The 27,604-nt window shown below is 43.8% G+C and overlaps 1 protein-coding gene across 1 annotated transcript in view; it reads right to left on the bottom strand.

The window, feature by feature from the left end:
- LOC309700976 (uncharacterized protein) overlaps positions 1-26,806 on the bottom strand; it is a 46,253-nt gene extending 19,447 nt beyond the window's left edge. Inside the window, exons 1-2 of the mRNA XM_082524918.1 lie at positions 26,590-26,806; positions 9,416-9,653 (exon numbers count right to left, since the gene is read on the bottom strand). The gene's annotated coding sequence lies outside the window, so the exon portion shown is untranslated. The remainder of the gene's footprint in view (positions 1-9,415; positions 9,654-26,589) is intronic.
- Positions 26,807-27,604: the final 798 nt, after the last annotated feature.

Raw genomic sequence — 27,604 nt, 5'->3', positions numbered from 1 at the left:
GACAGAGATCTCCGATGTTATTCCCGGGATCTGCTGGAGCCACTCGCCTAGCTTGGGAGTCACAGCACCTAGTGCTCCGATTACCACGGGGACCACCGTTACCTTCACCCTCCACATCCTCTCGAGCTCTTCTCTGAGCCCTTGGTATTTCTCCAGCTTCTCGTGTTCCTTCTTCCTGATATTGCTGTCATTCGGAACCGCTACATCGATCACTACGGCCGTCTTCTTCTGTTTGTCTACCACCACTATGTCCAGTTGGTTAGCCACCACCATTTTGTCCGTCTGTATCTGGAAGTCCCACAGGATCTTAGCTCGGTCATTCTCCACCACCCTTGGGGGCATCTCCCATTTTGACCTCGGGACTTCCAGATTATACTCGGCACAGATGTTCCTGTACACTATGCCGGCCACTTGGTTATGGCGTTCCATGTATGCCTTGCCTGCTAGCATCTTGCACCCTGCTGTTATGTGCTGGATTGTCTCTGGGGCATCTTTACACAGCCTGCACCTGGGGTCTTGCCTGGTGTGATAGACCCCAGCCTCTATGGATCTTGTGCTCAGAGCTTGTTCTTGTGCTGCCATGATTAGTGCCTCTGTGCTGTCTTTCAGTCCGGCTTTGTCCAGCCACTGGTAGGATTTCTGGATATCAGCCACCTCCTCTATCTGCCGGTGGTACATACCGTGCAGGGGCCTGTCCTTCCATGATGGTTCCTCGTCTCCCTCCTCTTTCTTGGGTTTCTGCTGCCTGAGGTATTCACTGAGCACTCGGTCAGTTGGGGCCATCTTCCCAATGTATTCTTGGATGTTCGTTGTCTCATCCTGGACTGTGGTGCTGACACTCACCAGTCCCCGGCCCCCTTCCTTCCGCTTAGCGTACAGCCTCAGGGTGCTGGACTTGGGGTGAAACCCTCCATGCATGGTAAGGAGCTTTCTTGTCTTTATGTCAGTGGCTTCTATCTCCTCCTTTGGCCAGCCTATTACCCCAGCAGGGTACCTGATCACGGGCAGGGCGTACGTGTTGATGGCCCGGATCTTGTTCTTACCATTCAGCTGACTCCTCAGGACTTGCCTGACCCTCTGCAGGTACTTGGTGGTTGCAGCTTTTCTAGCGGCCTCTTCATGGTTCCCATTCGCCTGCGGGATCCCCAGGTACTTGTAACTGTCCTCTATGTCTGCAATGTTGCCTTCTGGTAGTTCAATCCCCTCAGTTCTGACTACCTTCCCTCTCTTTGTTACCATCCGACTACACTTCTCCAGTCCGAATGACATTCCAATGTCATTGCTGTATAGCCTGGTAGTGTGGATCAGTGAATCGATGTCTCGTTCACTCTTGGCATACAGCTTGATGTCATCCATGTACAGGAGGTGGCTGACAACTGCTTCGTTCCGTAGTCGGTATCCGTAGCCAGTCTTGTTAATGATCTCACTGAGGGGGTTCAGGCCTATGCAGAACAGCAGTGGGGACAGAGCATCTCCTTGGTAGATCCCGCACTTGATGGTGACTTGTGCTATGGGCTTGGAGTTGGCCTCTAGTGTTGTACGCCACATCCCCATTGAGTTCCTGATGAAGGCTCTTAGTGTCCCATTGATCTTGTACAATTCTAGGCATTCCAGTATCCAGCTGTGGGGCATTGAGTCATAGGCCTTCTTGTAATCAATCCAGGCAGTGCACAGGTTGGTCAGTCTGGTCTTGCAGTCTCGGCTGACTGTTCTGTCTACCAGTAGCTGGTGTTTTGCGCCTCTGGTATTCTTGCCAATCCCTTTCTGTGTCCCGCTCATGTATTGACCCATGTGCCTGTTCATCTTAGCCGATATGATGCCTGACAGGAGCTTCCATGTAGTACTGAGGCAGGTTATTGGTCGGTAGTTGGAGGGGACCGGTCCCTTCTTGGGGTCCTTGGGGATCAGGACCGTCCGACCTTCGGTTAGCCATTCCGGGTGTCTCTCGTTAACTAGCAGCTGGTTCATTTGTGCTGCCAGACGCTCGTGGAGTGCAGTCAGCTTCTTTAGCCAGTAGGCGTGAACCATGTCGGGCCCTGGTGCTGTCCAACTCTTCATACTGGAGACCCTTTCTTGGATATCTGCCACTGTGATGGTTACTGGACCCTGTTCAGGGAGGTCGCTGTGGTCTGCCCTCAGATCCACTAGCCACTGAGCATTGCCGTTATGGGTTGCGTCCTTCTCCCATATGCTCTTCCAGTATTGCTCCGTCTCCAGCCTTGGTGGTGCTGTTCTCTTATTGTTCCCTTGCCACTGAGAGTACACCTTTGCTGGTTCTGTGGAGAACAGCTGGTTTATTCTCCTGCCTTCTATCTCTCTGGTGTACCTCCTCAAGCGGCTGGCCAAGGCTGTGAGTCTTTGCTTGGCAGTTTCCAAGGCCTCAGGTATGGACAGCTTGCTGTATTTCTTATGCACCTTCTTTGTCGCACCTTTCTGCAACTCCGTTAGTTGGCTAACCTCCCTCCGTGCTACTTTGATCTTGCCCTCTAGCCTCCTTCTCCATGGATGGTACTGCCCCTTGTGGCTGTTCAACTTGTAGCCAAGCATCTCACTGATCACTGCTGCCGTATTGTAGATCAGCTTGTTAGTGTCGGTAATCGTGGTTGTAGGTATCGTCCGTAGTGCTGCATTAACATCATCTAGCAGACCTTCTGAGGGTACTTCACGTAATCTTGTTAACCGACTACGGGGGATACAGGTTTCAAGCTTGGCCATGATCCTATTTTTTAGGTCAGTTCCTCTCGCACTCAACGATCCTTCTCCTATCGCACTTGGGGCTATGTACCCAATCTCGGGTGGGGGTGATGATATCTCCCCCCTGACCTGGCGTCCTGACTCCTCCTTGCCATAGTATTTGTGTTGTACCTCGTCAATCTCTAGCTGTGAGAGCAGTCCCTTCTTTCGAATGTTGGAACACTGAGCTACTAGTTGTTTCGCCGTCATTGTGGATGTTGGATATCGAAGAATCCATAGGTCCCGCAACCACCGTGCCACCGTGCTGCCCTTATATATTATATATATATATATATATATATATATATATATATATATATACATATAAAAAACACCCAGCACGCCCCTGCGGGCGGTTTATCCTTCAAGCTCGGGTCCTCTACCAGAGGCCTGGGAGCTTGAGGGTCCTGCGCAGTATCTTAGCTGTTCCCAGGACTGCGCTCTTCTGGACAGAGATCTCCGATGTTATTCCCGGGATCTGCTGGAGCCACTCGCCTAGCTTGGGAGTCACCGCACCTAGTGCTCCGATTACCACGGGGACCACCGTTACCTTCACCCTCCACATCCTCTCGAGCTCTTCTCTGAGCCCTTGGTATTTCTCCAGCTTCTCGTGTTCCTTCTTCCTGATATTGCTGTCATTCGGAACCGCTACATCGATCACTACGGCCGTCTTCTTCTGTTTATCTACCACCACTATGTCCGGTTGGTTAGCCACCACCATTTTGTCCGTCTGTATCTGGAAGTCCCACAGGATCTTAGCTCGGTCATTCTCCACCACCCTTGGGGGCATCTCCCATTTTGACCTCGGGACTTCCAGGTTATACTCGGCACAGATGTTCCTGTACACTATGCCGGCCACTTGGTTATGGCGTTCCATGTATGCCTTGCCTGCTAGCATCTTGCACCCTGCTGTTATGTGCTGGATTGTCTCTGGGGCATCTTTACACAGCCTGCACCTGGGGTCTTGCCTGGTGTGATAGACCCCAGCCTCTATGGATCTTGTGCTCAGAGCTTGTTCTTGTGCTGCCATGATTAGTGCCTCTGTGCTGTCTTTCAGTCCAGCTTTGTCCAGCCACTGGTAGGATTTCTGGATATCAGCCACCCCCTCTATCTGCCGGTGGTACATACCGTGCAGGGGCCTGTCCTTCCATGATGGTTCCTCGTCTCCCTCCTCTTTCTTGGGTTTCTGCTGCCTGAGGTATTCACTGAGCACTCGGTCAGTTGGGGCCATCTTCCCAATGTATTCTTGGATGTTCGTTGTCTCATCCTGGACTGTGGTGCTGACACTCACCAGTCCCCGGCCCCCTTCCTTCCGCTTAGCGTACAGCCTCAGGGTGCTGGACTTGGGGTGAAACCCTCCATGCATGGTAAGGAGCTTTCTTGTCTTTATGTCAGTGGCTTCTATCTCCTCCTTTGGCCAGCCTATTACCCCAGCAGGGTACCTGATCACGGGCAGGGCATAGGTGTTGATGGCCCGGATCTTGTTCTTACCATTCAGCTGACTCCTCAGGACTTGCCTGACCCTCTGCAGGTACTTGGTGGTTGCAGCTTTTCTAGCGGCCTCTTCATGGTTCCCATTCGCCTGCGGGATCCCCAGGTACTTGTAACTGTCCTCTATGTCTGCAATGTTGCCTTCTGGTAGTTCATATATATATATATATATATATATATATATATATATATATATATATATATAAGGGCAGCACGGTGGCTAGCATTGTTGCCGCACAGCAAGAAGGTCCTGAGTTCAATTCCACCATCAGGCCGGGGTCTTTCTGTGTGGAGTTTGCATGTTCTCCCCGTGTTTGCGTGGGTTCTCTCCGGGTACTCCGGCTTCCTCCCACCGTCCAAAGACATGCAACTTGTGGGGATAGGTTAATTGGATAATCCAAATTGCCACTAGGTGTGAATGTGAGTGTGAATGGTTGTCTGTCCCTATGTGTTAGCCCTGCGACAGACTGGCGACCTGTCCAGGGTGTACCCTGCCTCTCGCCCTATGACAGCTGGGATAGGCTCCAGCACCCCCCGCGACCCTGAAAAGGATAAGCGGTAGCGAATGGATGGATGGATGGATATATATATATATATACTTCAAAAACGCAGATTATGTGGACTCTGACCCTCTCTGTTACTTTACGTAGCTAATATTTCATTGTAATGAATAATTTTTAAATAATATGATAAAACACTAATATACTGTATTTTCCGCACTATAAGGCACACTTAAAATCCTTTAAGTTTCTCAGAAATCGACAGTGCGCCTTATAATCCGGTGCGCCTTATGTAGGAATTCTGGTTGTGCTTACTGATCTCGAACTGATTTTATGTAGTACACGGCGCTCAAAACTCTGTCAAAAAAGTGTTAGTACGACTTTGGTAAGCTACGAAGCCACACCGCTTGATGGATTGTTGGAGCATTTGCACTTTGCTGTATGCAAACTAAAAAATTTGTTTGGTGGTTTCACTCCCAATAACCTTCCACTTTACATCTACCTGCATGTGTTTTTAATGTGTGTGAGGTATAGAATACAAACAGAAAGAGAAATTTAAAGATTTAAAGGATATGAGTTCCACATAAAACTACACATTAATGTTAGCATAGGTCATGCAACAATGCAAAAGTGAACAAAGGCCAGTTCAATATGTTAAAAGATTAATGTCTAATATGGCTGAAAGAGAAAAGCAGTTGGAAATTACAAAGTATATTAATAATTAATCTCTCTCAAACAATATATAGAGCTATTTTTCTTCAGTCCTCTTCCAGTTTCTTCTCCTAACCTCTACATTTGTTAATTTCATAATATAAAAGAAATGAATTTTTAGGAGTCTTTTTAGCGATCCGAGCCGGCTCTTTTTAGTGATCCAAGCCGAAAGAGCCGGTTCTCTAAAAAGAGCCGGAAATCCCATCACTAAAATGAATCACTGGCTGTCTCCCAATTCAGGGTCTGCAGCCTTAAAGTACGCAGCCTCAATGATCCTCAAGGGCCGCGTACTCAAAGACCGCTAAGGCCGGAAGTGCGAGGCTTGTGTAATGGGACGGTCTAGCCTCCGTTGCGCTGATACTGTTGTTTGTCAATAAAGTAAAAAAAAAAAAAAGCCTCCGTTGCGGTGCCCAGGTTGCCTAGCAACCATGATACTAACCACTGGAAACGTGTCATAGCTGTGTTTGACAGAAATGAAGGAGAAAATCTTTTGTTCATTTGTTTGTTTGTTTCTACATGAGCTTGGATCATTCTCCGTCAGCTATTGAACGGCGTATATTTTGAAGTAAAGGCTTTAAAACCAAGTTAGTACAAACGTCACTAATGTCACATAACTTTGCCGACATGTGGCCAACAGTAATGTTTTAATGTTCTTCGTTATTAAACATTTGCGCATAAATAAGTGACATAATATTCAGTACTTAAAGTCTACTCCTCGGCCGCCCCTCATCCGCCGTTTTTTTCTGCAAATTCATTTTTGTCATGACATCACTTTAGTTGAGTATCTGAGGCTGAGACCGCGGGACTGTAAAAGATGATTGTTGGGCTTCATTTCTGTACTGAACAGTCATTTCAAGATTAGTTAGTAAATAACAACTAGCTAACGTTGTTCATGAGACTAAAATCATCTCACTGTGGTAATGTAAATATAATATGGCCAATATTACCGTATTTCCCGGACTACAAAGCGCACCTGAATATTAGCCGCACAAGCTAAAATCAGGGGAAAATCCTGTTTTGTACAGACATTAGCCGCACCTGACCAAAAGCCGCAGGTGTTTCAATATTGACTTATCATATGTAAGAGAATATGCACAAAGCGAATTGTCAGGAAAGAGATGGCTGTTTGGAGACACACCCCTTTTATTAATATTTTGAAAATCAAGTTATGGGTACATATTTGCACATGTGCTGTGCTTCATAAATGAGTAACAAATGTAGTACATAACAGTAACCTACAGCACACCAGAAAAATTGATTCAGACTTCCTTTTAGGCTCAGGTGCAGTGACACGGCTTTAACAAGAAGAAAAGTCAGTCATTCACCACCATCTTCCTGCGCACTAAAACCACCAAAGTCCTCTTCTCCAGTGTCGGAAACGAACAGGCTCAGGATGGCTTCGTCATCCACTCTCAGCTTCTTTCCTTCGTTGTCACTTTCAGAACCAAAGATAATCCTCATTGTCAGTGTCGGAGTCGAACACCCTCTGAAGGGCCGTGGCGGTGTCCTCCTCTTCATCATGCAGCAGTCCAGCCCTTCGAAATCCGTTGGTGATCGTGGATGTTTGCACACTTTTCCACGCTGTCAGAATCCACCGGTAGAGTTGAGCACAACTTGCTTTTCGCAAGTTTATCGCCGCTCATCATCCACGACTCCAGCTGAACGCATAGCGCTACTTTGAAGTTTGTTTTTCGCGCTACTTGTACGGCACTATGTTGCCTGGCGGATGGACATGTGACCAACATACCACTCTTGAACCCCGATCCTTCCGCCAGGCAACGTAGTGCCGTACAACAGCGGAACAAACAAAACAAATCGTCTTACGATATCACAAAAATCATGGACAATCTATAGAAAAGCCGCACCTGACTAAAAGCCGCAGGGTTCAAAGCTTGTGCAAAAAGTAGCGGCTTATAGCCCGACAATTACGGTATATGTATTGTCAGATTATTATGATATATATATATATTAGGGGTGCAACGATATTCGTATCGATATTGAACCGTTCGATACAGTGCTTTCGGTTCGGTACGCATATGTATCGAACAATACAACATTTGTAATTTATTTTATCAACTTTCCTTCTGACGATGCTGTCTGTGTTGAGCGCTCAGTGAATCTGCATTCGACTACTCCGCCTAGGCTGCACTGTCGAGCGCAGATCCACTGAGCGCTCAACACAGACAGCATAGTCAGAAGGAAGAGCGCAGGGCACCTCCCCCACCCCTCATTCAGATCTGGCGTTTGGAATTATTTTGGTTTTCATGTGACGTATGACCCTGAAGGTAAGCGAGTCATGGACTAAAGTAAAACAGTATGTTGGATGTGCCATGCAATGCTCAATTACATGGGTGGGAACTAGTGTGTTAGCGCAGTTAGCTCGTTAACGTGTTGGCCGTCTAGCCCCATGCACGGGGCGATCGGCGGTAGTTCGTTAACGGAGATTTGCCGTGTTGTGGCGTTAAGGTCATTTCAACGAGATTAACCTGAAAGCACTAGTGGGAACACAACAAATATGACTGCACATTTACGCCGACATCATCCTAGTGCAAAGACAAAAACAATAAGCATGCTACTAACTTTAGCCGAGTCATTTAGACAGCTGTTAGCACATGATTCTCCTCATGCTGCTGATAATATAGCCCAGAAGAAGCGGATAGTATAGCTTTTATTTTGGAAAGAGACATTTCTCTGTAATAAACTCTCTTTTCCAAAGATGAGTGATTCCTCAATCAGATACAGGGCTTGCAATATCGCTAGCCCGACGTCCCGGGGCTAGCGATTTTTCCAGTCGGGCTACCAAAATCTATCTCTGCCCTGCCCGTCGGGCTATTGTAGGAAGGAAAAATATATGTCAATGCTTTTGCATTCTTTCGGAAATGTAGCTGGGTAATTATGTCATTGGCATTGGTGAGCCACTGTCAATATGTGACATATTGAAATCGGGTTTCAATTTGCGCTTGTTTTTTTGCTTTCACTTTGCAATCGTGCAAACTGTGTATAGAGAGCGACAGCACTGATCTGTGAGTGATGATAATTTGTGCACCAATTCCTCTGACATCGTCTTATTAATCGTTAGCTTACTATGCAAACATGACAAGTGAAATCTCCCGCAGCAAGCTTAAACATGTGAGAGGTTGATCGCGCAGAGAATCGCTGAGCTTATGTGAGTGCGTGTGTAAAAGCAGCAGTATATATATTTTAGTTCTGCTGAGCCAAATAAGACAGGTCAGGGTGAAGAAGTGACAGCCAAAGAAAAGCTTACCACAAAATGGAGAAGTTATGACAAATCAGACTATAAGGCAAAAAGAAAGTGCAGCTTTATGGTTTCATGGACAAAAGAATTTCTGTGGCTGCAATATGACGAGCTAAATAACCAGGGCTGCACATAAGTGGTCCGCAGGTGCGCATTCGCTGTCAAAATAAAAAACACGCACAAGGGTTAGGGTTAAATTTAAAAACTGTACTTTTGAGTTAAAATATATATTTATAATTTTAATAAATGACAAATTAAAAAGGCATGAACATTTTTTTTGTATCGAAAAAATATCGAACCGTGACACCAAAGTATCGAACCGAACCGAACCGTGAATTTTGTGTATCGTTGCACCCCTAATATATATATATATATATATATATATATATATATATACACACACAGCAGTACTACTAATCCAAAATACTAAAAGCTTCATAGAACTGAAACAAACATTTATTTTTAGCTCCATTCTGCTGCTGATACATACTTTAGGTTTCTGAACATTAAACTTGTTTCTGCCTTTCATAGTGTTTAACTTGAAGGCCCTGAGTACTTTCTCCAACACTGAAAACACTGGACTGATATAATTATTTGAACATTACCTAATAAGACTGATTCAGGACAGACAATTAGTTATTTTAAACATTTCTAGCAGTCCTTCACAAACAGGGAACAGCCGAGTGGGGGAAAACGGTTAGACATGAACAGGTTGGTGGTGTACCTGGGGCTTCTGTTTAAGACTATGCTTCCTCCGCTGGCAAAAGCATCTGTGTCCTTCTGCTGAGCAGCCTCTGAGCTGGGCTGGTCTCCAGGCCTTATGATGGTGTGTTGCGATGGTCCAGAATCTCAAGATCCAGGTCCTGCCCCGCCATTTTTACTCTGAGGGTAACCTGGTGAAGATTAGTGCTGACTTTATCAAAGGTGTGAGCATCACAGCAGAGGCCTTTGTGTCAAAGTAGCTGAAGATAAAACAGAAAAACATGAAGGTGATTTTCCTGGCCTGGGATTTTATAAAAATAATCTGCAGTACATCAAAAACGAAAGAAAACCATTAATCAACACATGAACATTACCTCTGAAGTTACAGCGGTTTTATTAGAGACACAGCAGAGCGTTTTGCATTTTGCTTAATTTTAAAATGTTTAAATTTGTTCAATATTGAACGGCAGAAATTAGGTTTACTTTTCGGAAGTAAGTAAAAGGGAAAAAAAACGTCAGCCGACAGCGCTGTAAACAACGGTAGACTTGTGCGTAACAAGCAAGCGAATAATGCAGAAAAGAGAGAGAGAGAGAGAGAGAGAGAGCTGTGCATGAAGTGTGATTTTTATCCTGAAAAGTCAGCAAAAGTCAGAGGGAATTCATGACGATGTTTATGTGAAGCATAGTTTGGATCTTCTTTTGCTGCTGGTTCGGTCAATATTGTTTGGAGAGAGATAAAACTAACAGCCATATGATCAGCGCAAAAAGGGCGTAAACACACAGCGCGGACCCGCGGATCAGAATCAGCGAGCTGTCGGCTTTCAGCCCCGACCGTCAGCTGAGAAAGGCGACATCTCACTGATTCTGATCCGCGGGTCCGCGCTGTGTGTTTACGTCTTTGTGCGGAAGCCGTGTACCTGCTCTCATTTACTGTTTGGTGGTTGTTGAAATTTTGTGATCTTTCACCTGAGATTCTGGCATTTCGGGCAAAATAAATTAATATTAAAAAATCGATTCAGGATTTTAATGAATCGATTTTACGTTATCCAAGCCAGAATCGATTTTAATCGATAAATCGATTATAAAAACCCACCCCTAGTGAAGATGTTTTGTGCTGGAAATTCCACAGTCGACTAAATCTCACAAACTCACCGGACGTATACTGTGGTCCATTTTCTGAAACAATAATGTCCGAGATGCCCTGTCTGGCAAGGTGAGCCTTTAACTTTCTAATCACTGTGGTGGACTTAGTGTCCGGGAGATAGTCAATTTCCCCAGAAGTTTGAATAGTAGTCCACTGTGATAAGGTAGTCCTTGTTGTGGAATATAAACAGGTCTGTGCCCACCTTAGCCCATGGTCTAGTTGGGATCTCATGTGGGACCAAAGTCTCTTTCTGCTGTCTGTAGTCAACTGACCTGCAGATGTCACACTTAGTCACATAAGTCTTAATTTGTTCGTTCATGTCTGGCCAATACACACACTCTCTGGCTCTCTTTAGACAACCTTCTACGCCTAGGTGTGTCGAGTGTAGTCTACCTATGATCTCCTATCTCTTGGTATTCAGGACAACAACACGCCTCTAAGCACAAGTCCATCCTGACTACTTAGTTCATCCTGGAATGAGAAGTATGGTTTGATGTCACTGTCAATGTCTCTTTTGTCAGTCGGCCAACCTCTGTGCATTGTATCAATGAGGATCCTTAGTGCTTTGCCCTCTTGTATAGCAGTCCTTATCCTGTTTAGTATGTCAGGTGAGATGGGTGCATGAGTGACCATGTTAATGCTCTCTATTTCCTCCTCTATGGAGCCCTGCGGTGAGCACTCTGGAAGATATACCGTACTCAACGTGTCTGCTAATAACATGTCTTTCCCTGGCACATACACCACATCTAAGTCGTATTTCTGAATGTGCATAAGCATCCTTTGCAACCGTTTGGGTGCACTCAACAACGGTTTTCTTACAATGGTCTCTAAGGGTTTGTGATCACTCTATACTACCACTTTACGACCATATGTGTACTGATGAAACTTCTCCATACTGAAAACTACAGCCAAAAGCTCTTTTTCGATCTGGGCATAACCTTGCTCTGTACGTGTAAGTGCTCTAGTCGCAAAAGCCACAGGCTTATCCTTTTTCATGAGCGCTGCACCTAACCCTTTGTCAGAAGCGTCACATTGTACTGTCAGCTCTTCCTCTGGGCAGTAATACTTCAGGACTGGAGCCTGTGCTATAGTCTGTTTCAGTCTCTGGAATGCGTCCTCATGTCGAGTCATCCATTTCCACTCACTGTCTTTGTGTGTCAGTTGTCTCAGTATGTCACAGTGGTCGGACAGATGTGGACAAAACCTGCTAAGTAGTTCACTATACCTAACAGTCTCTGTACTGCCTTCACGTAGGTCTGGGCATTTACTCTATAGCCCTAACCTTCTCTGGGTCTATTTTCAGACCATTGCGTGTCAGCTATTGCCCAATGTACATAGTCTAGTGATGGTAAATTCGATTCTTTTTACTAAATCGAGTTTCAACGAGTCACTCACCAAAGTGAATCGAGTTTTTTGAGTCATTTGAGTCACTGAGTCAGTTGACCAGAGAGTGCAAAAAATGTACATTTTCACTCAAACTTAATTTGTTTCTCTTTTCATGTAAATCCTACTGCTAAGATGAGTGATTGAAAAAGAAAATCAACTATTTTTATAGAGCAAAGAAGAGCAAAAAAAAAAAAGATTTCTAAAGGGAACATCTATTTTATTTATTTTTTATTTTATTTTATTAGTATTTTCCTCAAATGTGTCAAATATATGGCTGTATCCCAATTCAGGGTCTGCAGCCTTAAAGGCCGCATTTTAAGGCCGATTACGTCACAGCAACGTGACGAAGGCTGCTCGAAATGCGGCCCTCAAATGCGTCCTTCATTTCCTTGAATTTTAAGGATGTGGCAGTGTAGAATTCATGGCCCAACATATCCCAGACTTCATAGCGCGGCGGTGGGTGTGGATAATTTTGCAGAAAAAAACGGTGGAAGCGGAGCGGCCGAAGAGTAAACTTTTAAAAGTAAGTATGAATATTATGTAACTTACTTATGTGCAAATGTTTAATAATGAAGAACATTAAAATATTACTGTTGGCCACATGTCGGCAAAGTTATGTAACATTAGCGATGTTTGTACTTTCAGCGTTAACTTGGTTTTAAAGCCTTTACTTTAAAATATACCCTGTTCAATATTTGACCTTAATCTTACAGAGAATGTGATGATTTTATGGACAATTAAAGTCAGTCATATATCCACAAACAGAACAAGCTGAAAGTCAGTGATGCCGCTCGGCTTGCAGTCCTGAATATCACGGCACAAGCAGGATTCACTGCACTGTTAATGTTAGCTATGTTATATTGCTGCCTCTGTTCGGTGGTGTCGAGCCAAACGGACTTTAACGTGTGTTTGAACGACCTGATGGTGTGACAGGTTGAAGGACTACTGCATATAAAACTGTTCAATTAATACTAATTCATATCAGTTGATATAAGGACGAAAATAATGTAAATATGGTAAGAAAATGGTTAAGAGTTTATTATTTTTCATATTATATTAATGGCTTTCATGTTACTTAAGAGAACTACAATCTATACATCAGTGATCGGCTAGTAAGCCTTTTCTGGGATCGATTAGTAGTGTCTCTATTCTCCACTAGGGGGCTTTCACATGTTCTCCTCACTGCAATAAACTACTGCATGAGAGACGCAAGTCATAATCACTCTCGTGATTCTTTCCCCCCTGTTTTCAGGTAAAAGTGTTTAAAAGTTGATATATCTCCAATGTGTACACTGTTAAGATATTTAAGAGGTAATCCTTCATTGTGTTGTAAGCGTTAGAAGCATTATATTACAGTTTTGTGCACATATACGTGGCGGTTTTGAGCCTCAGTTTTGTACTGTGTAATGGCCATTAAGATAACTGCAGGAGCTAAAAACGCCGCAATTGTCAGCCATTTTGTCAGGAAACCTGCTCAAGTATATGTATAGTAAGGACTTTAGTATTTCGGTTTATTATTTAGTGTTTTTCTTCCACCATGTGACATTTAGCAGTACAGAATGTGAAACGTTTCTGCTCATTTTCACTGCAATAAACTACTGCATGAGAGACGCAAGTCATAATCATTCTCGTGATTCTTTTCCCCCTGTTTTCAGGGGTGTAACAATGGTTCACTCGTTAAACTGAAAGAAAGATGCTGTAATCACAGGAGTCGCACATGTGTCCACTGTACCATCTGGGAACTCTTCTTGTTTAGCACTCGTAATAACACAAACACTAAATCCTTGTTCTGAGACTGTCACCTGTCTGTCTGTCCTGCACTCTCTCTGTTTTTCTTTCTCTCTGATTGTGGAATAAAAGTATGAACATGTATTCATAAGTTACACTTGTGTTTGAATCCTTATCACACATTTGATTTCCATGTGTGACAACTGCTAACCAGATTCTTACTCTGGATGGCACTACCTTGGCCTCCACTGGGAGGAACCTTGGAGTCCATTTTTGAACATTTTTGTCTCAGAGTGATGCTGAAAAACTAGTTCATGCATTTATTACTTGGGCTACTTGGACTACTGTAATTCATTATTATCAGGATGTCCTAAAAACTCCCTGAAAAGCCTTCAGCTAATCCAAAATGCTGCAGCAAGAGTACTGACAGGGACTAGAAAGAGAGAGCATATTTCTCCTGTTTTGGCTTCCCTTCATTGGCTTCCTGTTAAATCCAGAATTGAATTCAAAATCCTGCTCCTCACATACAAGGTCTTAAATAATCAGGCCCCATCTTATCTTAATGACCTTGTAGTACCATATCACCCCATTAGAGCACTTCGCTCTCGCTCTGCAGGCCTACTTGTTGTTCCTAGAGTATTTAAAAGTAGAATGGGAGGGAGAGCCTTCAGTTTTCAGGCCCCTCTTCTGTGGAACCAGCTTCCAGTTTGGATTCGGGAGACAGACACTATCTCTACTTTTAAGATTAGGCTTAAAACTTTCCTTTTTGGTAAAGCATATAGTTAGGGCTGGACCAGGTGACCCTGGATCCTCCCTTAGTTATGCTGCAATAGATGTAGGCTGCCGGGGGATTCCCATGATGCATTGAGTTTCTCCTTTCCAGTGACCTTTCTCACTCACTATGTGTTAATCGACCTCTCTGCATTGAATCATATCTGTTATTAACCTCTGTCTCTCTTCCACAGCATGTCTTTTATCCTGTCTTCCTTCTCTCACCCCAACCGGTCGCAGCAGATGGCCGCCCCTCCCTGAGCCTGGTTCTGCCGGAGGTTTCTTCCTGTTAAAAGGGAGTTTTTCCTTCCCAAAGTGCCAAAGTGCTTGCTCATAGGGGGTCATATGATTGTTGGGTTTTTCTCTGCATCTATGAAGCGCCTTGAGGCGACTTTTGTTGTGATTTGGCGCTATATAAATAAAATTGAATTGAATTGAATTGAATTGAAATTGAACCAGGACGAGCCTGCTAAGGACAAAAGTCATTCCAGCCCTGCGGGAGTTGGAGATGAAACAGAAGCACCAAAAAGTGTGCTATGACCGATCAGCAAGAGACATGGACTCTTTGAAGCTAGGGAACAGTGTCAGAGTTCAGCCTTTTGACCGCCATTCCACTTGGAGCAGGGGAGTGGTGATTGGGACTGTTGACCCGAGGTCCTATGAGGTGCAGTTGGACTCTGGAAGTGTCCTGAGGAGGAATCGGACGCACCTGAGACATGCAGGCATGATAGATCAAGAAAACGCCATGACAGACACTGGGGTGCTGAGCAGCTCAGTGACAGCTCAGTCAGAAACTCGTGAGCAGCAGATCAAGACTGACGAGGTTTCAGGGGGTGTCAGGACAAGGTCAGGCCGAAACGTGGTTCAGCCACTTGGGTACAAGGACTATGTTACATAATGAGGACTTGACAGCCTGTATTGTTTGAGGGGAAGAGTTGTGTATTCGGTGGAAATTGATGTTCACTATAGTTTGCAGAAATGTATGTTTGAATAGTGAAATGCTTTTGTATTCTTTGAGTGTTTCATATTGTTTTGTCCCTCAGTAAGAAGAAGGACAAATCAAAACAAAAAACAAGGACTTCTGATGTTTTAAAATAAAAAAAATAAATAAAAAAAAGAGAAGGGATGTAATAATGTGAATTATTGTTTGCAGGACGATTCGTTCCACAATGGATTGTGTTGCTGCACAGACGTTTTAGAGTGTGACACAAGTAACGAGTGTTGGGCCAGATCGTTAGGCTGTATGTTATTGTTTACATGGCAGAGGGCCAATCTGAGTCGCATGTCTTGTTAATAAACCTTACCCCTGTTGGGTAGGAAACAGATATTCTGGAGTCTGTTGTGAATGAGACCAGAATATAACATCCGCCTCCTGATAGTCAACCTCCACCGGCCCAGGACTCACAGAGGCGGGGCAATGGGAGGGACACTGGGGGAGTGGCCAGCAGTAAATCAGCAAACGGGTGTGGGAGGGGACCCAGCCCACGGCCTGCCTATCTGGTCTCCACTACAGTGGCAGCTACGTTAACCCGAGCTGCGTGAGTGGCGAGATAGTCTTGATATGCTAGAGAACACACAATTCAGGAAGAAGACAAATTAATTTGTTTTATATAATGAAATTATCTTTCCTCGAAAACAAATGCAATGTTAATAGAAGAAACTGGAAGACTGAAGAGAAATAGCTCCATGTGTTGTGTGAGAATATTTAATTTGTAATTTCCATCAGCTTTTTGCTTCTTCTTTAACCATACTAGACATTTGTCTTTTGATACATTGGATTGCCTTTCTTAATTTTTGCAATGTTGCATGTCCCGTGCTAACGTTATTAAGTAGTTTTGTGTGGAACTGATATCCTTTAAATCTCTCCTTCTGTTTGTATTTTATACATCACGCTCCTCCAGGTTTGACCAAGACTTAGAAAGCAAACACAGGTAGATGTAAAGCCAAAGGTTATTGGAAGTGAGCACACCAAACAAATGTTTTAGTTTGCATACAGCAAAGTGTAACCATTGCTTTCTTCTCATTAGAGAACCAAATGAAGTCATCATTCATACTGTCATGCCATTACCATGATGGAAAACAACACATGAATGAGAATTTGAAAGACAATTAAAAACCATAAAAAGACCATTAAAGAATAATATAGCTTCAAACTGTTCCCATAATTTAATTTTAAACACACAGGGGAAATTAATATACCTGTACTGTAAACACAATTATAGATTGTAAGAGTAATATTTTTAAAGGTATTTTCCCTTGTCTGCCTTTCCATCTCCTTTTCTTCTTTTTCTGTTTTTAATGTATTTTCTTTTGTGTGTCTGTGACAAAATGTGAGGACTGTATATAATTGTTTTTAATTTAATTTTTATCCTTTTGTTACAATCATAACATTTATCAAAACATGTTCTACATTTTCCTATTACATAGATTTACTATTTACAGTGAGGTTTATAAAGTAGGATAGTTTAAAAAAAGAATTCAGTCAAAGCCCTGTCAAGCCCAGCAGTTTCTGAAACCTCACATGTGGCATTTGCACTGTTACATAACCACCTGCCTGAATACAAAATGAGGAATTAGTTTTGGATGTGCCCTGCCATACACAACATGCAGAGACTTGGTCAGTTACTGGGTACTGCAAACCAAACAATTTTGTTGCACTACGCACTAAATATAGTATTAGCTGGAAACTTTCATTCCTTATTGACTTTCCTATTCGGATGCTGCAGAAGGTTTGGAAACATTGCTCAAAATGTTGGTTCAAAACATCCACTTCACCTGACCGCAAATAATTGAAGTTTTGGTGTGTTTCTCCCCGGGATAACTTTTTTCACTCCAGTTTAGAGATGGCTCACCTGCTGCTTCTAGGTTTGATTTACAGTATGTGGGAGAAAACTGACACAGCAAACTCCTAAAAAGGTTTTAAAAAAGCATCAGCTGCAGCAACCATAGCACAGGACCATATTATACATTCACTATGTTCACTCTTTTATATACTGACAAAAAATACATAAACAAAAATACAATCGCAGTCACGCTAAGGAAGCCGACCCAGCCCCAAAAGTCACTACCCTGGAAAAATGAAAATCTGTAGCTTAAGTTTTTGTCTGTAAATGGTCTAATTGCTTCTGAAAATCCACTAAATTAAAAGTCCACAGGCCTCATGTGAAAGAGTGCACAACTGTATCACATGGTATGATAAACGATGCCATGACTGTATACAATGTTATGAAAAGTTAAATGAAAGTATTTGCCCCATCCTAATTTCTAACCCTAACCCATTCATCATACTTACATGTCATCAAAAACATTTAATATTAGACAAAAACAACCTGAAAATAATATCAAAATCCATTTTTTTTAAATGATGAGTTCTTTTATTAAGAGAAAAGAAGCATTTCAAATCCTACTTGGCCCTGAGTGAAACAAGAAATGTGGTTGTACCAGTTAGTAGATTTATTGTTGTTGTGCACATGTATCAAAGACCAAAGAATTGATTGTGGATTTTAGGAGGACCAGGAAACCAGTGACCCCTGTTTCAATCCAGGTGGTCGAATTGGACATTGTGGAGGACTATGAATACCTTGAAATACACAAAGACAATAAATTGAACTTGGTTAAAGACACCACTGCACTTTACAGGAAGGGCCAGAGTGGTCTCTGTTTTCTGAGGCGGCTGAGGTCCTTCAACATCTGTCAGACAACGCTCAGGACTTTCTGAGTCTGTTGTGGCCGGTGCCGTCCTCTATGCTGTTGCATGCTGGGGCAGCAGGTTGAAGGTCACAGATGCCAACAGACTCATTAAACTGATCTGCAAGCCCAATAATGTTGTGTGGATGGAGATGGACTCCCTTAAGGTGGTGTCAGAGAAGCAGATGTTGTCCAAAATAAGGACAATGCTGGACAATACCTCCCATCTACTCCATGACATTCCGGCTATTCACAGGAGCACGTTCAGTGCATTACATTACAAATGCACACAGAAAATCATTCCTGCCTGCGGCTATAAAATTCCTCTATCTAGTTTTCAGTACACACTGCAGTAGTTGCACACAATTAGTATCTGCACATCCTCTATAGTTACAATAACAAAATAATACAGCCTTACACTTTACAGTACAATTTTAATTGTATATATAAATTTTTCTTATATGTTTAAAATGTATTATATTTTTACATGTTTCTTCCCACAGCCAAAGACATTCAGTGAGTGGGGTTAGGTTAAATGGTTAAACCTAAATTGCCCAAAGGTGTGAATGTGAATGCAAATTGTTGACTGTTTCTATGTGTTAACCCTATGACAGACTGGGGACCTGTCCAGGGTGTTTCGCCCTGTGTAGCTCGGATAGGGTCCAGCGCCCACCTCATTTAAATGAGCTTTTTGTATATATTAGAGCTGTTTTTTATATTTAGTAACTTTGCAATAAGTTGTGTTGTTTTATTTAGTTTAGTCAGTTACTGTTCTTATTGTCTTGAAGTAACGGAAACCACATATTTTCCTCAGGGATTAATAAAGTATTCTGATATCACTTTTGACAGCAAGAAACAAAATCAAGCATTTGAATAACTGGCAATGAGTCTTTCACATCACTGTAGAGGAATTCTGACCCATTCTTCTTTACAGAATTGTTTTAATTCATCCACATTGGAGAGGTTTTGTACATGAATGGCCTGTTTAAGGCCAAACCATCTCAGTCTGGTTTAAGTGACTTCTAAGTCACAAAACCTTCATTTCTTTATTTCTTTATTTAGCCATTCAAAGGTGCAAAAACTAGAGAGAAATCTTAAAAAAAAGACTAAGTCTGAACCTTTATATTTGTTTTCCAGAAAAGAAAAGAAACATCATTGGTTAAATGTGCTGTTTGAAAATTACTGGCAGGTGACTTTGGCATTCTCCCACAATAAAAATTAGATAATTAAGCATTAAGCATAAAAATACAAATAAACAAATGAGATAAATAATCTACTACTATCTAATATCCAAAGTAAATAGAAGGAAATTCAAATGAATATTACAAAGCTCAGTAACAAATAAAATGTAGTCTCTCCTCACAGTCATGAGCGTCCCAAACAGCCTTGTTCCCTCCTGTCACCTGTAAGGCTCCACACTTTATCTTGGCATGTGGACATGATGGTTTTCCTTCTTCACCCCAGGCCTCATAGTCCATCTCCTGTCCGTCCACCCACAGCCAGTCCCCAGCCAGAAAGCGCAATCCAGTCCAGACATGTTCAGTGGTGTTATGTTTGCTCAGCTCTTTCTGAATGAGCAGCATCTCAGTTTCAGATGCCACACTGGCCAGGTCATCATGGTGCTCCCTGCAGTACTCCAGAGCTTCCTCCCAAGTCTTTTCCTGCTTCACCACTGCTGGACTGTAGCAGAAGAAGGTTATTTTATATAATAGGCTTGCATCATACCACTTGCTTTCCCACATACAGCCATAGTCTTCACGACCCAGAAGATAGTCATCAGGCTGACCTGGTTCCCACAAATACCAGGTTGGTGCTCCACCTCCTGACCACAGCCATTCTTTTCGGTTTGAGGAATTTCTTACCAGTCCTATCCAGATAAGGTCATTGACATTGCTGGAGAGCTGCTGAAGTTTGTCATTATCCTTCTCATTACTGACAGGGGCCAGGTCTGTGTAATTCTGCTGACAGTAAATCTGAGCTTGACGCCAATCCATTTTCTGGTCAATGTAAACGTACTTGGAAAAAGTTGCAGACAAGCTGAGCAGTAGCAGGATGAAGATGAAGATTTGATCCATAGTTGATTTACTCCAAAGAGTTCGTCAGAGTGGTGGGGATCCAAACAGTTTGGAAAATATATGCTGGAGATGTGAGTTTTACCTTTCAAAACCTATTTGCATGACAGGACTGCCCTTTCATTGTCAGTACTTGTTAGTATTCAGGAACACACACCTTATGCTCACTTGTTCAAGTAGCTGATAACTCACCAAAAACTCAAAATAGACCAATTTTGATATCTCAAACACATCAAAACTTGAATGAAATTTCTATTTCATATACGAAACTTGAAAATGTATGAACATTTATTATCACAATTTTCAAAAAGCAGAAGATTAGAGGACAGTTAAAGATACTAACTAATATTAATATTAACATATATTTGAATCTGGTTCTCCAAATCCAACAATTTTCATTTTGAACTTAATTTATTGCTCTCAATCCTAGAGCTATAAATTATTTCCTCCAACATCATTATATAGAGAAGGGAGCCGGAGATCGACAGACGGATTGGGGCTGCAGCTGCAGTATTGCGGACGCTGCACCGGTCCGTCGTGGTGAAGAGGGAGCTGAGTGTAAAAGCGAAGCTCTCAATTTACCGGTCGATCTACGTCCCTACCCTCACCTATGGCCACGAGCTGTGGGTAGTGACCGAAAGAACGAGATCGCGGATACAAGCGGCAGAAATGAGCTTCCTCCGAAGGGTGGCTGGCCTCTCCCTTAGAGATAGGGTGAGAAGTTTGGCCATCCGGGAGGGGCTCAGAGTAGAGCAGCTGCTGCTCCACATCGAAAGGAGCCAGCTGAGGTGGTTCGGGCATCTGACAAGGATGCCCCCTGGGCGCCTCCTGGGTGAGGTATTCCAGGCATGTCCCACCGGGAGGAGGCCCCGGGGCAGACCCAGGACACGCTGGAGAGATTATATCTCTCGGCTGGCCTGGGAACGCCTTGGTATTCCCCCGGATAAGCTGGAGGAGGTGGCTGGGGAGAGGGAGGTCTGGGCCTCTTTGCTTAGGCTGCTGCCCCCGCGACCCGGCCCCGGACAAAGCGGATGAAGATGGATGGATGGATGGATCATTATATAGTAGTGGGCGACTGATATAGCTTTACAGCCAACCCGTTCTCACTCCCAAAGCGTAACATTTTACGCTAGGTGACAAATCGTCACCATATTACGTTTTCGGCTACCCACCACGTTCCTAAATGACGACCTCGGAAAAAAGAGGAAATATGAGAACCGTCTGGACTGAATCTACACATGTTCGCTCTTTTTCTTCAAATCGCTTAGAAACACGCTATTTAACATCATTAAAGTCCTGGTTAAAGCCAGGAATAAGGTTATGGTCAGGGCTAGGGATAAGGTTAGGTTTAGGACTGGAATACAGGGCTGGAACGTCTATTACCGCCGGAGCGTCATTGCACTGGATTCCAGCCATAACCCGCCGCGTACCATAAGAACACCGAAGGTCTCCTTTCGCGTTCCTCAGGAACGCCGCGGGACGTGACAAAACGTCGACATGTTACGCCTTGGGAGTGAAAACGCTCTGTTACAGCCGGGCCACAACTGCTTCTCTGGGCTACCTTTACAGAAGTGCTGCTGCTTTGCCTTTTTATGTTCTTTGTGCTTTGTCTTTTTTTTTTTTGCCAACTATCTTCTTTTGTTTAGGTTTTCTTCTGCCCATTTCAGTAACTGGCAGGGAATTAATTAGCTTGAGTCACTTTTTGTCTTATGCACAACTAACTTGTTTGAATGTTTGATCTTTGCACATTCCTCTGGCTTTTTTAGGTTTAGGTTTTTAGATTAGCGTTTAAGCGCTGGGAAGTTATCTGCTCAGAAGAGAAAATGTAATTTGTTTTGTGTTTGTACATTTGGTTTCTCAACGTTTTATTTGTAAATTCTAATTTTTTGTGTTACACCACTTTTAGGAGGCCATTTTTCTAGCTGCAGATAACCAGTGTTTTTCTGCAGTAGTGCTAACCACAGAGGGTGTGTATTTGATTTTTGTTTTGGATACATTAATAATTCGTTTTCTTTTACTCGGAAGCTGAAGAGCTAAAGTGGAGGTGACTGGGCGTTGTCCAGTTTCCCTTATGTGAGGAGAAAACTCTTAGGAGGCAAGAAACACAGACTCAAAGATTTTACATGTACATGGGCGATGCCCCGACACGATCCGATCTGCACCAACGTGTGCACTATGTGTGTGTCACAGAGGAATCACTCTAGTTTATACTCGAACAACAATAGGCGTGGCATGTATAGAATTCAATAACAACTCCTTAAAAGGAAAAACCGTTAGCTTATCTGTTGAAACAGGAGGTAGCTGTTTAACTGTCACAGCACTTATTTTCTGCACACAATGTCTCACTTCCCTTTCCTGCAGTTGTACAACTCATAAGCTCTTCTTCCTTTAAATGAAGCTACAAATAAACATAACACAAAACTCAAAATCTCCCAACACCTTACAATTGTAAAAGGTTTTAAGCTCCCACTTGCCACACCAGCATTCTAGTGTGTGTGTGTATGACATCATTGCTTCCTCACTCTTTTCCACATTTTCCCCTTCGTGTTGCCACATATTCATGATATATTTATTAACCGTACATACTAACATTCAGAAGGTGAAAGCTTACATATTAAACCTTTTGAGTTTAAAGTAACTGCTGTTAGGCAGCTAAAAGTGTTTAGGTGTGTTGAAGAAAAACCCTATGCCAAGTTAATAACTTTGACTCACACTAACTGTATTTTATCAAACAAATGAGGCTCACAGGGTGCTAAATTTGGCAGTTTTCTTTCAGAAGTCCCAGACTTCAAGATGGCGCCGAGTATGGCAGCCTCGTCGCGAGCTCCCCCATGCAACAGCTTTTTTCTGTGTTTAATTTTACTTTGCCTTCATTTTTTCGCGAGTAGCACATGTCTCCTTGTGTACGACTGACAAACCTTACTGGACATAAAAGACGGTCTTTCTTATAACTTTCCGAAGTTCAAGTTTTGCAACACGGACGCTCCGTTTGCAGACCCCCATTCATCTCACCTGAGACGCCTTTGTTCTCTGGCCCTGGAGGCCGCAAACGCCGACGCAGAGGGAGAAGATCTGGCGTTCTGGTTCGACTGAGACGGCGCACTAACAGACCACCGTTACCCAGTTTATTACTGGCTAATGTGCAGTCTCTGGAGAACAAGCTGTGCGAGCTTCGGGCACGGATCTCATTCCAGCGAGAGATGCGGGACTGCTGCGTGATCTGCCTCACAGAAACCTGGCTATCGGACAAGGTACCGGACTCCGCAATACAACTACCGGGGTTCTCTGTGCACCGCGCGGACAGGTCACAGGATCTTACTGGGAAAAGCAGAGGCGGTGGTGTATGTTTCATGATCAACAACAGCTGGTGTGATTATGCGAACGTGCACCCGGTCAAATCCTTCTGCGCACCGGACCTGGAGTACCTGATGATTAAGTGCTGGCCATTCTGGCTACCGAGGGAATTTACAGCAGTGATTATTACGGCTGTTTACATTCCCCCACAAGCCGACACTGACCGTGCACTCAGGGAACTGTACAGCGCGATTAGCAGTGAGGAAACCGCACACCCAGAGGCAACTTTTATCACGACAGGGGACTTTAATAAGGGAAACCTGAAGAAAGTCTCACCAAAACTCCACCAACACATCCATTTCAACACTCGTGGAGACCGGCTACTTGACCACTGCTACACCTCTTTCCGGGATGCGTACAAAGCCCTCCCCCGCGCCCCATTCGGCCAATCAGATCACCGCTCCATCCTGCTCCTGCCCGCCTACAGGCAGAAGCTGAAACAGGAAGCTCCAACTCGGAGGGCGGTGCACCGTTGGACCGACCAATCGGAGTCTGTGCTGCGGGACTGTTTTGATCACGCGGACTGGGAAATGTTTCACGTGGCTGCTAGGGACATTGACGAGTACACAGACTCAGTCTGCGGATTTATCAGGAAATGCGTGGAAGATGTCGTCCCATCCAGAACAGTTAAATCCTTCCCAAATCAAAAACCCTGGATTAACGGAGATGTTCGCGCGGCACTGGTGGCACGGAGCACCGCCTTTGCTTCCGCGAACACATCGGACAACAAACACGCACATTACCAACTCCGGAAGACGATCAAAGCAGCCAAACGTGAGTACAGGGACAGGGTGGAGCAACAGTTTGACAACCCTCGGAGTATGTGGCAGGGACTAAACACGATCACAGACTTTAGAGGGAAAACCAGCACACCGCAGACCACGGCCTCTCTGTGTGAGGATCTAAACGTATTCTACGCTAGATTTGACACAGCGAACACCATGAGACCGGACAGTGTGCGCACCGCGGATGACGTCAGTGCGCACACTGTGTCTGAGGAGGATGTGCGGAAGTGCTTCAGGAAGGTGAACGCGCACAAAGCTGCGCGGATCAGCTGGCTGGAGTGTTCACACACATCTTCAACCTTTCCCTCTCTCTGTCTGTAGTCCCAGCCTGCTTCAAAATGGCCACCATCGTCCCTGTACCCAAATCCTCCACCATCTCTTCACTGAACGACTGGCGACCTGTAGCCCTGACCCCCATCGTAAGCAAATACTTCGAGAAGCTGGTCAGGGACTTCATCTGCTCTGCACTACCCGACTCACTGGACCCTCTACAGTTCGCATACCGCCACAACAGGTCCACTGATGATGCCATAGCTCTGACACTACATACTGCCCTGTCACACCTGGAGAAGAGAGACACGTATGTGAGAATGCTGTTTGTAGATTACAGCTCAGCATTCAATACCATCGTTCCCTCGAAGCTGGACAGGAAATTGCAGGATCTAGGACTGAGCAGCTCCCTCAAAGCTGGATCCTTAGCTTCCTGTCTGACAGACGCCAAGTGGTCAGACTGGGCAGCATCACCTCATCCCCCATCACACTGAACACTGGTGCTCCACAGGGGTGTGTACTGAGCCCTCTCCTGTATTCACTCTACACCTACGACTGCACGGCCACTAACAACTCCAACATCATTGTGAAGTTTGCGGACAACACTATAGTGGTGGGTCTTATCACCAATGGTGATGAGACGGCCTACAAGGAGGAGGTCAGCGCCCTGACCCACTGGTGTCAAGACAACCATCTCACCCTCAACGTCGCAAAGACAAAGGAGTTGATAGTGGACTTCCGGAGGTGCAGAGAAGTACACACCCCCATCACCATCAACGGCGCTGCTGTGGAGAGAGTGAGCAGCTTCCGGTTCCTTGGTGTACATCTGGCTGAGGATCTTACGTGGTCAGTACACATAAACAAAACAGTGAAGAAGGCGCAGCAGCGCCTCTTCTTTCTCAGGAGACAGAAAAGATTTGGCATGAACCCCCGCATCCTCAGGACCTTCTATCACTGTGCCATTGAGAGCATCCTCACTGGATGCATCACCACCTGGTATGGCAACAGCACCGCCTACAACTGCAAAGCTCTCCAGCGAGTAGTGCGGTGCTCTGAATGGATAATTGGAGGTGAGCTTCCCTCCCTCCAAGACATCTACAGGAAGCGCTGCCTGAGGAAAGCGGGGAGGATCATCAAGGACTCCAGTCACCCCAGCCATAAACTGTTCAGACTACTTCCCTCAGGAAGGAGGTTCTGCAGCATCCGGTCCCGTACCAGCAGACTGAGAGACAGCTTCTTCCACCAGGCCATCAGACTGCTGAACACGTCATAGACACCTTACCTTCACTACTGGAACTTCAACATTATGCACTCCATACTGTACAGTAATGCCACTGTTTTGCACATGTCTCAACTCTGTATATTTTTATAGATTTTATTTATTGTTTACTCTATTTAATTTGTAAAATATGTGTACACACACACACACACGTAGAAAATATTTAGTATACACATCCAGAAATGCATATACTATTATATATTGTACATATATTTATTAGTTTCAGATGTAGCCATTCTTGTATTTTGCTTGTTTACGTTATTGTATTTTGCACAACTCTGTTGCATGTGAAGCTCGGACACAAGAATTTCACTCACATGTACTGTACCAATGTACCTGCACATGTGATGTGACAATAAAAGTGATTTGATTTGATTTGATTTTGATTTGACTTAGAAACACTTTGAACCCATTGTAGCATTCCAGCCGGACTTTATTCAGACGGTGCACTCAATGATCATTACGGATGGACCATGGTGGGGTATTCCAACCCATTTATTCACAAGTTACCATAGGCACATCGTAAGAGCTGTAATCATGACATAAAACAAAATAAACATTCACTTGATATAACCACGTTTCCGTTATGCTAATTAATTCACAGAAAAGGCACAGGAGGTGCTAGCATCAGCCTGCTAGATCACTCATAAACTTATTAATAATCGAGTAATATATTTACAAATTGTCCGAAATGCAAACAAGTACAACACACAAACATACCTGTTCGCCTTCCAGCTAGATGCTAATTTGAAGATGGATGGAAAACGATAACCTTCTCATTAACCTTTTCTGCGGCAAGCAGTAGCAGTACGATCTTCCTTCCCGGAAGTTGCCCGTTCCGAATTTCAAAATAAGAGTCTAATCTATATTATAAGGTATAATTCGTTCAGGGATTTAACTGTTTGAAAAATATCAAATAAACAAATAATCTGGGTCATTTACACCCATACTGTGGAAAGCTTTCCAACACCCGAGCACCACACCACCATAGTGGTGAAAAAAAAACAAGCATATTGGGCCAAGCTAAACAAATTTTTAATTTCCATAAGGCAAAACTGAAATGTTGCTGGCTTCACATCAGACAAACAAATCACTGTATTCAGGAACAAGACAAAGTCATTTTACATATTGTTATGTTTTCCTAATGGAAAAAACAAATGTAGAAGTCAGGAAAAGTAGTTCAAAGAGGACTGAAGTCCTACACTGAACTGGCCTTTGCTCTCTTTTGCATTCTTTCATTGTTTGTGCTGTGATTATTGTGTAATTTTGTTTGGAACTGCTATCAGCAAAAGTACTAAAAACTATCTGTGTCAGATTTGTCCAAGACTTGTCCTTCAGAATTGGAGCTGAGATTTGTCAGCAGGTTCACTGGCAGTTCCAGGCCAGGCAGGTGACACAACTGATAACAACGGTCATGCCTTCCTTATTTCAGTAGAGTGCCAGAAAAGAGGAATACGAGAGCGGAGTCTGAGCCGTGTGAAGGAGTAGTGAGCTGGAGAAAAGCAGAGACTGAAATTGCAGTCTGAAAAGACAAATGTAAGAAAAGCAATTTATACGGAACCAAAGTCCATATGTGTATGTCATGGCAAAGGCAGATCACATGAAGCCCCATACAGCGGCTCATTTGAAAGTACTAACCTCTGCTGGTCATTCTTTGTATAGCAGCCCTGTTGTAGTAATACATGCGGGTACATACTGGTGAATATGTAAAAATAATGATGTAGAATACCCTTAT

This window comes from Aulonocara stuartgranti (assembly GCF_965226115.1).
Source record: "Aulonocara stuartgranti genome assembly, chromosome: 23".
NCBI lineage: Eukaryota > Metazoa > Chordata > Actinopteri > Cichliformes > Cichlidae > Aulonocara > Aulonocara stuartgranti.
The sequence above is the reverse complement of the archived record's forward strand: the minus strand, read 5'-3'. Positions and strand labels throughout refer to the sequence as shown.